Below are 10010 nucleotides of genomic sequence, written 5' to 3'. Positions count from 1 at the left end.
TTATTTGCTGTTACCTGTTGTAGCTGTCACGCGCAAGGGAAGTATTTAGTGTTAATCAGTGGAAATGCTTGCAGATGTTGAAGCTTTTCTCTCTCTCTCTCTCTCTCTCTCTCTCTCTCTCTCTCTCTCTCTCTCTCTCTCTCTCTCTCTCTCTCTCTCTCTCTCTGTTTTATGAATCAAACTACTAATACCACTTGGATGCCATTAATGTCGGGCGATATTAACACAATTTTATATCCCAACAACAATATACATCTCTGTTTAGTATTATTCTTTAAAATTAGAGAACTCTTTAGTAGTCAACCAATACCGATACCACTAGTTTCTTAAAATTCCCCCCAAAAAACTTTGAGAATTTTAAAAGAAAGCCCTACATAACCCAAAATAGCATTTTCCTTAAAATTGTATTAAATCAATGGCAATTTTCTATTCTTCTAATTTCTAGTTCTTGATCATAAAACGGCCACTAAATGCCAGCCAATACTGGTATCGGCCATTCTATTTATAAAGCATATTTTGGATATAACTGACAATAAAATGAATGAAAGATTACTGCAAATAAAATAAAACACAATTATCCAGTGACCAAATAAAATACCATATAAAAATATATCTATTTTCAAGGGATGCAGTGCAAAGTCCAAATAACTGAATTAATGCAATAACAAAGTTCTAAAAATAACATACGTACATCTACCCTTTACCCAGTAAAAGTGCTAATAAATTACCTGTTTCTTGTGTTTTATTTTGAATTTGAATATTAAAAGGAGTGTACAGATAACAGTTGACAAGAGATGCATGCCATAAGTAGATGCCTCGTTAGCTCTGTAAAGTAGATGAAAAAGAAGTACTAACTAGACTATTCTTGAGAATATCACACAGACCAAACCCGCCCGACGGGAGCAGGTAGCCCAGCCAAGCCAGCGATGGCCAACCAGACCAAAACAAATCGTAACAACTCATAGTGGTGGCTCACTCGGCTTGTGCTTTTCTGAAAAATACGACTAGCTCTGGAAATGAATGTGAATTGCAGGATGCATTGATCATCCACACCTTGAATGCAACTTGCATCCGCGGCTCTGCTCCTGCGGCTGGAGCAGCCACTCGTTTCGCTGGGTGCGGCAGCCAATCGACCAGCGTGACTCTCAGCAGTCCCGCTCGGTGTAAGCATATGACTAAGAGGAAGGAAAAATAATGCAGGATTCCCTCAGTAGCAACCAAGGAAATCTAAAATTTACACTGCAATACGTGCAACAGTTACATTTTATAAAACTGTTCTTTATGTTCTTTTTAATTGTATTTTATTTTGTTTTCATCAAATATTTTCTCCATTTAAAAGCCAAGGTTCCATTGTAGTTATTATACAGCTTTCATTTCAGTACTTTTCCAGGTGTTGATAAAGCAACAACAAAATTATCTTCACAGCCATCTTTCTATGCAGTGTGTGAAATACATTTTTTTAAGGTTGCTGTGGAAAAATACTCCCACTGCTTAGATTTGACTGTATACCTTGAGAGTTTATGGCCCTTTGGAAGACAGAGAAGCTCTGCAGTGTAACATGATGTAACCTGAATTTCATGGCGTGCCTTTGGAAATGTCTGCGGAAATAAATTGTGATGACAGGATTGGCAGACAATCAAAGCGCAGTCTATTCTTCATAAAACCTTGACAGATACTTTCCTTGTCGAGTTCCAGTGACTGTGGTCTTTGCTTTTTCCACACGTTGACAGGAACAGTTCAATCACTCGATCATCCATCCATCCATCCATCCATCCATCCATCCATCTTCTTCCGCTTATCCGGGGTCGGGTCGCGGGGGCAGCAGCTTCAGGAGGGAAACCCAGACTTCCCTCTCCCCAGCCACTTCAACCAGCTCCTCCGGCGGGATCCCAAGGCGTTCCCAGGCCAGCCGAGAGACATAGTCTCTCCAGCGTGTCCTGGGTCGTCCCCGGGGCCTCCCGCCAGAGGGACATGCCCGGAACACCTCCACAGGGAGGCGTCCAGGAGGCATCCGAACCAGATGCCCGAGCCACCTCAGCTGGCTCCTCAACGCGGAGGAGCAGCGGCTCGACTCTGAGTCCCTCCCGGATGACCGAGCTTCTCATCCTATCTCTAAGGGAGAGCCCGGACACCCTGCGGAGGAAACTCATTTCGGCCGCTTGTATCCGGGATCTCGTTCTTTCGGTCACGACCCACAGCTCGTGACCATAGGTGAGGGTTGGAACGTAGATCGACCGGTAAATCGAGAGCTTTGCCTTTTGGCTCAGCTCTTTCTTCACCACGACGGACCGATACAGAGTCCGCATCACTGCAGACGCTGCACCGATCCGCCTGTCGATCTCCCCCTCCATCCTACCCTCACTCGTGAACAAGACCCCAAGATACTTGAACTCCTCCACTTGGGGCAGGATCTCATCCCCGACCTGAAGACGACACTCCACCCTTTTCCGACTGAGGACCATGGTCTCGGATTTGGTGGTGCTGATCCTCATCCCAGCCGCTTCACACTCGGCTGCGAACCGCTCCAGTGAGAGCTGGAGGCCCCGGCTTGATGAAGCCAACAGCACCACATCATCTGCAAAGAGCAGAGATGCAATGCTGAGGCCACCAAACCGGAACCCCTCCACGCCTCGGCTGCGGCTAGAAATTCTGTCCATAAAAGTTATTAACAGAATCGGTGACAAAGGGCAACCTTGGCGGAGTCCAACCCTCACCGGAAACGAATCCGACTTACTGCCGGCAATGCGGACCAAACTCTGGCAACGGTCGTACAGGGACCGAACAGCCCGTATCAAGGGGCCCGGCACCTCGTACTCCCGAAGCACCCCCCACAGAACTCCCCGAGGGACACGGTCGAACGCCTTCTCCAAATCCACAAAACACATGTGAACTGGATGAGAGAACTCCCACGCACCCTCGAGGATCCTGCGGAGGGTGTAGAGCTGGTCCACTGTTCCACGGCCAGGACGAAAACCACACTGCTCCTCCTGAATCCGAGATTCGACCTCCCGACGGACCCTCCTCTCCAGCACCCCTGAATAGACCTTACCAGGGAGGCTGAGGAGTGTGATCCCTCTGTAGTTGGAACACACCCTCCGGTCCCCCTTCTTAAAAAGGGGGACCACCACCCCGGTCTGCCAATCCAGAGGCACTGTCCCCGATGTCCACGCGATGTTGTAGAGGCGTGTCAACCACGACAGCCCCACAACATCCAGAGTCTTTAGGAACTCCGGGCGGATCTCATCCACCCCCGGGGCCCTGCCACCGAGGAGCTTTCCAAACCACCTCAGTGACTTCGACCCCAGAGATAGGAGAGCCCACCCCAGAGTCCCCAGACTCTGCTTCCTCAAAAGGAGACGTGTTGGTGGAATTGAGGAGGTCTTCGAAGTATTCCCCCCACCGCTTCACGACGTCCCGAGTCGAGGTCAGCAGCACCCCATCGCCACTATACACAGTGTTAATGGTGCACTGCTTTCCTCTCCTGAGACGCCGGATGGTGGACCAGAATTTCCTCGAAGCCGTCCGGAAGTCGTTTTCCATGGCCTCACCGAACTCCTCCCATGTCCGAGTTTTTGCCTCAGCAACCGGCGAAGCCGCGTTCCGCTTGGCCATCCGGTACCTGTCAGCTGCCTCCGGAGTCCGACAGGCCAAAAAGGCCCGAAAGGACTCCTTCTTCAGCTTGACGGCACACCAGCGGGTTCGAAGATTGCCGCCGCGACAGGCACCGACCACCTTACGGCCACAGCTCCGATCGGCCGCCTCAACAATGGAGGCACGGAACATGGCCCATTCGGACTCAATGTCCCCCGCCTCCCCCGAGACAAGGGAAAAGCTCTGCCGGAGGTGGGCATTGAAACTCTTTCTGACAGGGGATTCCGCCAGACGTTCCCAGCAAACCCTCACAATACGTTTGGGTCTGCCAGGTCGGACCGGCATCTTCCCCCACCATCGGAGCCAACACACCACCAGGTGGTGATCAGTTGACAGCTCCGCCCCTCTCTTCACCCGAGTGTCCAAAACATGCGGCCGCAAATCCGATGACACGACTACAAAGTCGATCATCGAACTGCGGCCTAGGGTGTCCTGGTGCCAAGTGCACATATGGACACCCTTATGCTTGAACATGGTGTTCGTTATGGACAAACCGTGACGAGCACAGAAGTCCAATAACAGAACACCGCTCGGGTTCCGATCAGGGGGCCGTTCCTCCCAATCACGCCCCTCCAGGTCTCACTGTCATTCCCCACGTGAGCGTTGAAGTCCCCCAGCAGGACGAGGGAGTCCCCAGAGCGCTCTCCAGCACACCCTCCAAGGACTCCAAAAAGGGTGGGTACTCTGAGCTGCTGTTTGGTGCATATGCACAAACAACAGTCAGGACCCGTCCCCCCACCCGAAGGCGGAGGGAGGCAACCCTCTCGTCCACCGGGGTAAACCCCAACGTACAGGCGCCGAGCAGGGGGGCAATAAGTATGCCCACACCTGCTCTGCGCTTCACACCGTGGGCAACTCCAGTGGAAGAGAGTCCAACCCCTCTCAAGAGGACTGGTACCAGAGCCCAAGCTGTGTGTGGAGGCGAGTCCGACTATGTCTAGTCGGAATTTATCGGCCTCTCACACCAGCTCGGGCTCCTTCCCTGCCAGAGAGGTGACATTCCATGTCCCAAGAGCCAGCTTCTGTAGCCGGGGATCGGTCCGCCAAGGTCTCCTCCCTTGGCTGCCACCCAGCCTGCACTGCACCCGACCCCTTTGGCCCCTCCCACCGGTGGTGAGCCCGTGGGAAGGGGGACCCACGTTGCCTCTTTGGGCTGTGCCCGGCCGGGCCCCATGGGTGCAGGCCCGGCCACCAGGCGCTCGCCAGCGAGCCCCGCCTCCAGGCCTGGCTCCAGAGGGGGGCCCCGGTGACCCGCGTCCGGGCAAGGGAAAACGTGATCCATTTTTAGTCGTCATCATCAGGGGTCTTCTGAGCTGTGCTTAGTCTGGCCCCTCACCTAGGACCTGTTTGCCATGGGTGACCCTGCCAGGGGCATAAAGCCCCAGACAACATAGCTCCTAGGATCATTGGGACACGCAAACCCCTCCACCACATTAAGGTGCCGGCTCACGGAGGGGTTAAATTAATCAATCAAATTAATTGAGGTTGATAGAGCAGCTCATTACTTCAGATTGCTTCTTTTTTTTTTTTTTTTTTTTTTTTATTGCAAAACCTTGCCAATCAAATGGCAGGGCACAAACAATGATATAATTGATCACTTACTAATTGCATGACTATTCAAAACTTTAATTAGTTTACAATAGCTGCAATAAATGTGAATTGCCTTCTAATTGAATGAGTTTAAGAAAATAGGTTGAGCATATTTTATTTCTTTGAATTTCAGAACAATTTTTCCCATTGCAAATACAAATAATGCCTCCTAAAGTTAATCCTTTGTTGCTTTCTGAACTCATAAGGGTACCCTGGAGACCTGTGACATCATGGATGGTAGCTGTTCCAACTCGAATTTGTTGTTGGGGAAGGTTTGCAAACCTGACAATGGAATAACTGGAAATGTTTTGGAAGGCCTTTGGTGTGGTCTACTTGCACATATTTGGATTTTCCTCTGGCCCACAAAAACACCCTCGGGAGTAAAATGATTTCTCTGTTGAAAAGCTATTTGTATAATCATTAATCCAACCTGACGTGTATTGACGCGAGATTGGTTCAACACAGACGACAACATTCAGAAAGGACTTGATGGGAAATCAATTCAACAACACACCGATTGGTGGGGGGTAGTCCTATTGAAAAGTTCCTATCAAACTTCCAGAAAGTTCCGAGAGCCTTTTTGGAAACAAGCATGAACATGTAGGTCAGCCATATTTCCGTCGTCTTCACTCATGAAACACATAAACGAATGTGGCCTAACCGTTTTGCTTAGTTTATCACAAATCTTCAAATGTGTCAAATAGTTGTCAACATCGCTACTTAGACAGCAGCTCTTTTCTTAAACAGCAGCAGAGGGAGGAGGACCATGGTGGAAAACACGGTATTTGGTATTGTCTCACATGTGTCCGTTTAATCTTGGGCTTCCACTTTCATGGAGGCTGAAGGGAAGGCATTAAGTAGATAAGAAGAGGGTGTTTTGAGCACTAGACATGTGTAGCATGCTTTGGGTGAATAATTTGGCAAATTCTAGTTGTTTCTGAACCTTTACCTACAGTATATTTTATGGGGCCGCTTTGCTAAGTTCAAAGGATAATGATAGAAGAATGCCCCCCCCCAAAAAAAAAAAAGTACTAGCGATACAGGATATCTTCCAGACGCTAACATAACAGTCAAACTTGTCATGCAGTCGGGCACCAGCAGCCACTAACTTTCTCATGGACCTAGCTGCCATATATTCGTCAATATCATGAAAGTAGATTCAGAGAATTAAATAATTGCTTAGAGTGCCTTGTTGTTGCGGCATGGAAAGTCTGCAGCCAGTAATTTGCTTGACTTCGAAATTTGTAAACTGATCATGACCAGGTTAGGTTTGTGTGAATCAATATTTACAATATCTTTTATTGAAAGTGAAAAACTATAAATTAAGCAAGTCTGTTTAGAAGCTTATGAAAAAAAAAAAAAAAAAGTGGAGTGCAGAATGTTCTGTATTTGTGACTTCCACCGATGAGAATTCAATTCCTTCCAGTTGTTCCTTCTGGAAACCGTTTGACACAGTTTTTTTTTTTTTTTCCTTTTTTGTGTCGAAGTGGGTGGTGTGAGCCAGAGCTCCGGTGTCCTCATCCGTCCCTGTCTGTCTGGGCAGCCCACCCCTCCACCTTAGCCCCACAGTATCCTTTCCAAGGGCCAGCTCGTCTGAACCTTAAACAACGGTTCCATTTGTTCTGCCAGGGTTGGGAATGCACTCAACCACTTTAGGCGGTGTTTCTGCCAAGCCCCCTTGATGCCAAACCTGTGGGCCTTACTCATATGCCAGCTCTTTTTTTATGCTCTCTTTTCACCCTGTCTGCTTCACTCTGTGACAGTGTCACAGTCGCTGGCGAAGGGTCCCAGGAAGGAGCCATCTGTGTGGTTACATGATAGGGAACTAGGCTACAATTAATGTAATACACAGTTTTAACGGATGGTGACTATCAGTTTGAAATAAATAAATAAATAAATAAATAGATAAATAAATAAATAAATAAATAAAAAGATTCAGGTGAGTCATAAATACTAATATTTTTTTTTATTTGACTCGTACCTTAAGAACAAATACCTAATACCTCATAAAAAAAAAAAAAAGGTTAGTTTAACAAAGGGTGTCCAGACTCAGTCCAACTCCAAGTAATAAATATACGTGTTTATGTATGTGTCTATCTGAGCAGCCACTGTTCACTGGAACCAAATACGCGATGGACTTCATGCCTCATTGCCCGACACTCTTCCATCAGCATTGTGTGTGAGATGGCTGAGTGAACGTGTGTAAACACAACATAGGGTTGCAGAACTGTCCACAGCGCACAACCAATGTGGAACTCTTCAGAATGCTCTTGAAGTACTTAAGAAAACACAAGCGACCGATTGCTATCTGTGTGTCTGCTCTTATCGCCACTCAAAACAATCCTTGTTTCTCTATTGACTATGCAGAGGAATATAGGACAATATGTGGAACAACACATTATTTAGGTAATATTTAACATGCATAATGGTGTGAAGATGAACTACATGGCGGAGAAAAAAGCATTTCAAGTTGTTCCTAAATCTGATATTCATCTTATCTATTCAACTTTTGACCCAACTGCTTTCAGTGTTCCGTGTCAGGAACATCAGTGCCATCAGCTAACAAGCAGCACAACAGAGAAAGTGGGCGACAAGGCACTGACAGGGAGGGCTTCCTTGGCTGAGCGCAGAGAATGAAGAAAGAGGAGTCATCTGTTCTGTCTGCTACATTACCCATGAATGAGGCTTGGGCACGTTGGCCCGATTCACAGAGGGTGCACTCTGGCCTCAGGAAACAAAGAAAGGACACATCCAGTCACTTTGTAGCACTTAAAGCCTCCTCTTCTTCTTCTTCTACATACACAATGAGAAAAGTATTTGGTCACCTGTCCATTACGCTTACATGCAGTGAAAAAAGAATGGAAATGATCCTGACATTTGCAGCTATGGCACTATCCACCTTTCGAGGAAAATGAACAAGATTCAGGAGTATTTCTTATTGCAAAGGAAAATATAGTAGATAAACACCTGGCAAGGTATTCTGGGCATGACCAAGTACTTGCTAAATGGCCTCAGTTTGCTTTGAGTTCTTCAGACCTTCAGTTCATTTAGATGATCAGCATTCTACCAATGAAGATACAAGAGGGGGGCAGAGATAAGCAATTCTGGGTTTTCCTGCTCAGACTGCTGCACCCATGACATGGACTCCACAGTCAAACAAAGTGCATGACTGGGACATGGCCATGCAAGGCGAAAAAAAAAACGATCTTCCCACAAAGTTGGAAGCAACAGTTTTGGCCAGATGAATTAACCTTTAAATGGAAGCAAAGGTTCTATCTAGCTTGATGATTGATTAGTTCACGAAGAGAAGTTTGGTTTGGTTTATTCATTTTTTCCTTTCGGACAGTTTCTCAACTCCAAAGTCTCGTCAAGACTCTCTCAGAAGTACTTTTACATCAGATATTAGACACCGTGATTTTCTAATAGCATGAGCAAAATGGTGCATCACCTGTTTCCTTGTCCCACAAGTTCCTATCTCTGTCATTGGGCAAACACCTTGTAAACAACCGGATATGTGATCCATACACACCATCTCTCTCTACTTTTAGAACCAAGCAGGTCCTGAATGGGGATGTCCAGGCTGGCATTGACATGTCCGGACTTGTTCTCCAGCCTTTGCCCCCACCAATAACCGGAGGCCCTCCCTGTGAATCACAGGCATGTCTTGTAAGGGATATGTTAACCTTTCAAGTACATTGGGCAGCGTTACCCTCCATGCCTTATTCTTAACATTGGTTACTATGTAGAGCATCTGATTATAGCAGTATAGTGACATATTATGTGGTTATGCTGTCACGAGCACAAGACATGTCCATGACCTCAGTGCAACATTATTATGCACTAGGCTTAACCCAGGGCACCAGAGGGGAGTCAAGGGTCTGCATTCTTCTTTGTGTGTATTATGATCTCATGGACTCCAGTGACACTGATTCACGTTTCCTTGATCTGTCTCTCGAGTGTGCTGACTTCCTTGCTACAAATCAGACAAGAGAAGAGTTTAGAAAAATCTGTGTGAAATGCAATTTGCACAAATGTTGTCTCATGCGTGGTCTCAAGTGGGGATCCTACACATAAACATGGCACACAAAGACTGTGATATGCACCAAAGCTATACTGGTGTATTTGCAGACCAAGCCAAATTAAGGGGATGAGGTGAACATTTTTGGTATTCAGATGAGCAGCTTGAGGCTAGAGTTGATGCGCCCAGACATTTAAAGATGGCTTGTTCTGCGGAGCAAGACTGCGAGCACAGCTATTCAGTGCAGACAGTATTGTGTGGGACTTGGCAGACACCCCCTGAAGCGTCTTTTGAAAGAGGTTACCTTGTTTGCCCCTTGAGCTATTTTCGCTCTGCCTGTGTCTGGACTCGCAAGCCTGTGAAAATACTCCTCACAAACCTTATCTCCACCTTTCTCTCTCCTCCATCCATGACGTCACCGACGTCAGGTATCCAAAGCACACAGCGGTAAACGGACGTTTATTGAATACGAATTATTTACACACCTGCTTTGCGGCACATTCCTGATTACATGGTCTAATGGGATGGGCACTCCAAGCGGGATTAGTTAAGCCTGGGGGCATACACCTGAACCGCCGTACAACCACTACGCAAACATCCTCCTGCTAAGGTAGAAAAGCTCGTGGAAAAGTTTACTGTAACTTAGCGTTGTCAGTGTTTCTTTGCCTTATTTATGCATATATGCCAAAGACTGCAATGCCAAATTCAAACAAACATTGCGAAAGCTTGATTTGACCACGCAGGAAAAATT

General features: G+C 47.0%; 1 protein-coding gene across 3 annotated transcripts in view; it reads left to right on the top strand.

The window, feature by feature from the left end:
• The window catches only part of arl15a (ADP-ribosylation factor-like 15a), an 82942-nt gene that overhangs the window by 52445 nt on the left and 20487 nt on the right, over nucleotides 1-10010 (top strand). The window lies entirely within an intron of this gene.

The sequence above is a fragment of the Festucalex cinctus genome, chromosome 5 (assembly GCF_051991245.1).
Source record: "Festucalex cinctus isolate MCC-2025b chromosome 5, RoL_Fcin_1.0, whole genome shotgun sequence".
In the NCBI taxonomy this organism is placed as follows: Eukaryota; Metazoa; Chordata; class Actinopteri; order Syngnathiformes; family Syngnathidae; genus Festucalex; species Festucalex cinctus.
This window is presented reverse-complemented; position numbering and strand designations above follow the sequence as displayed.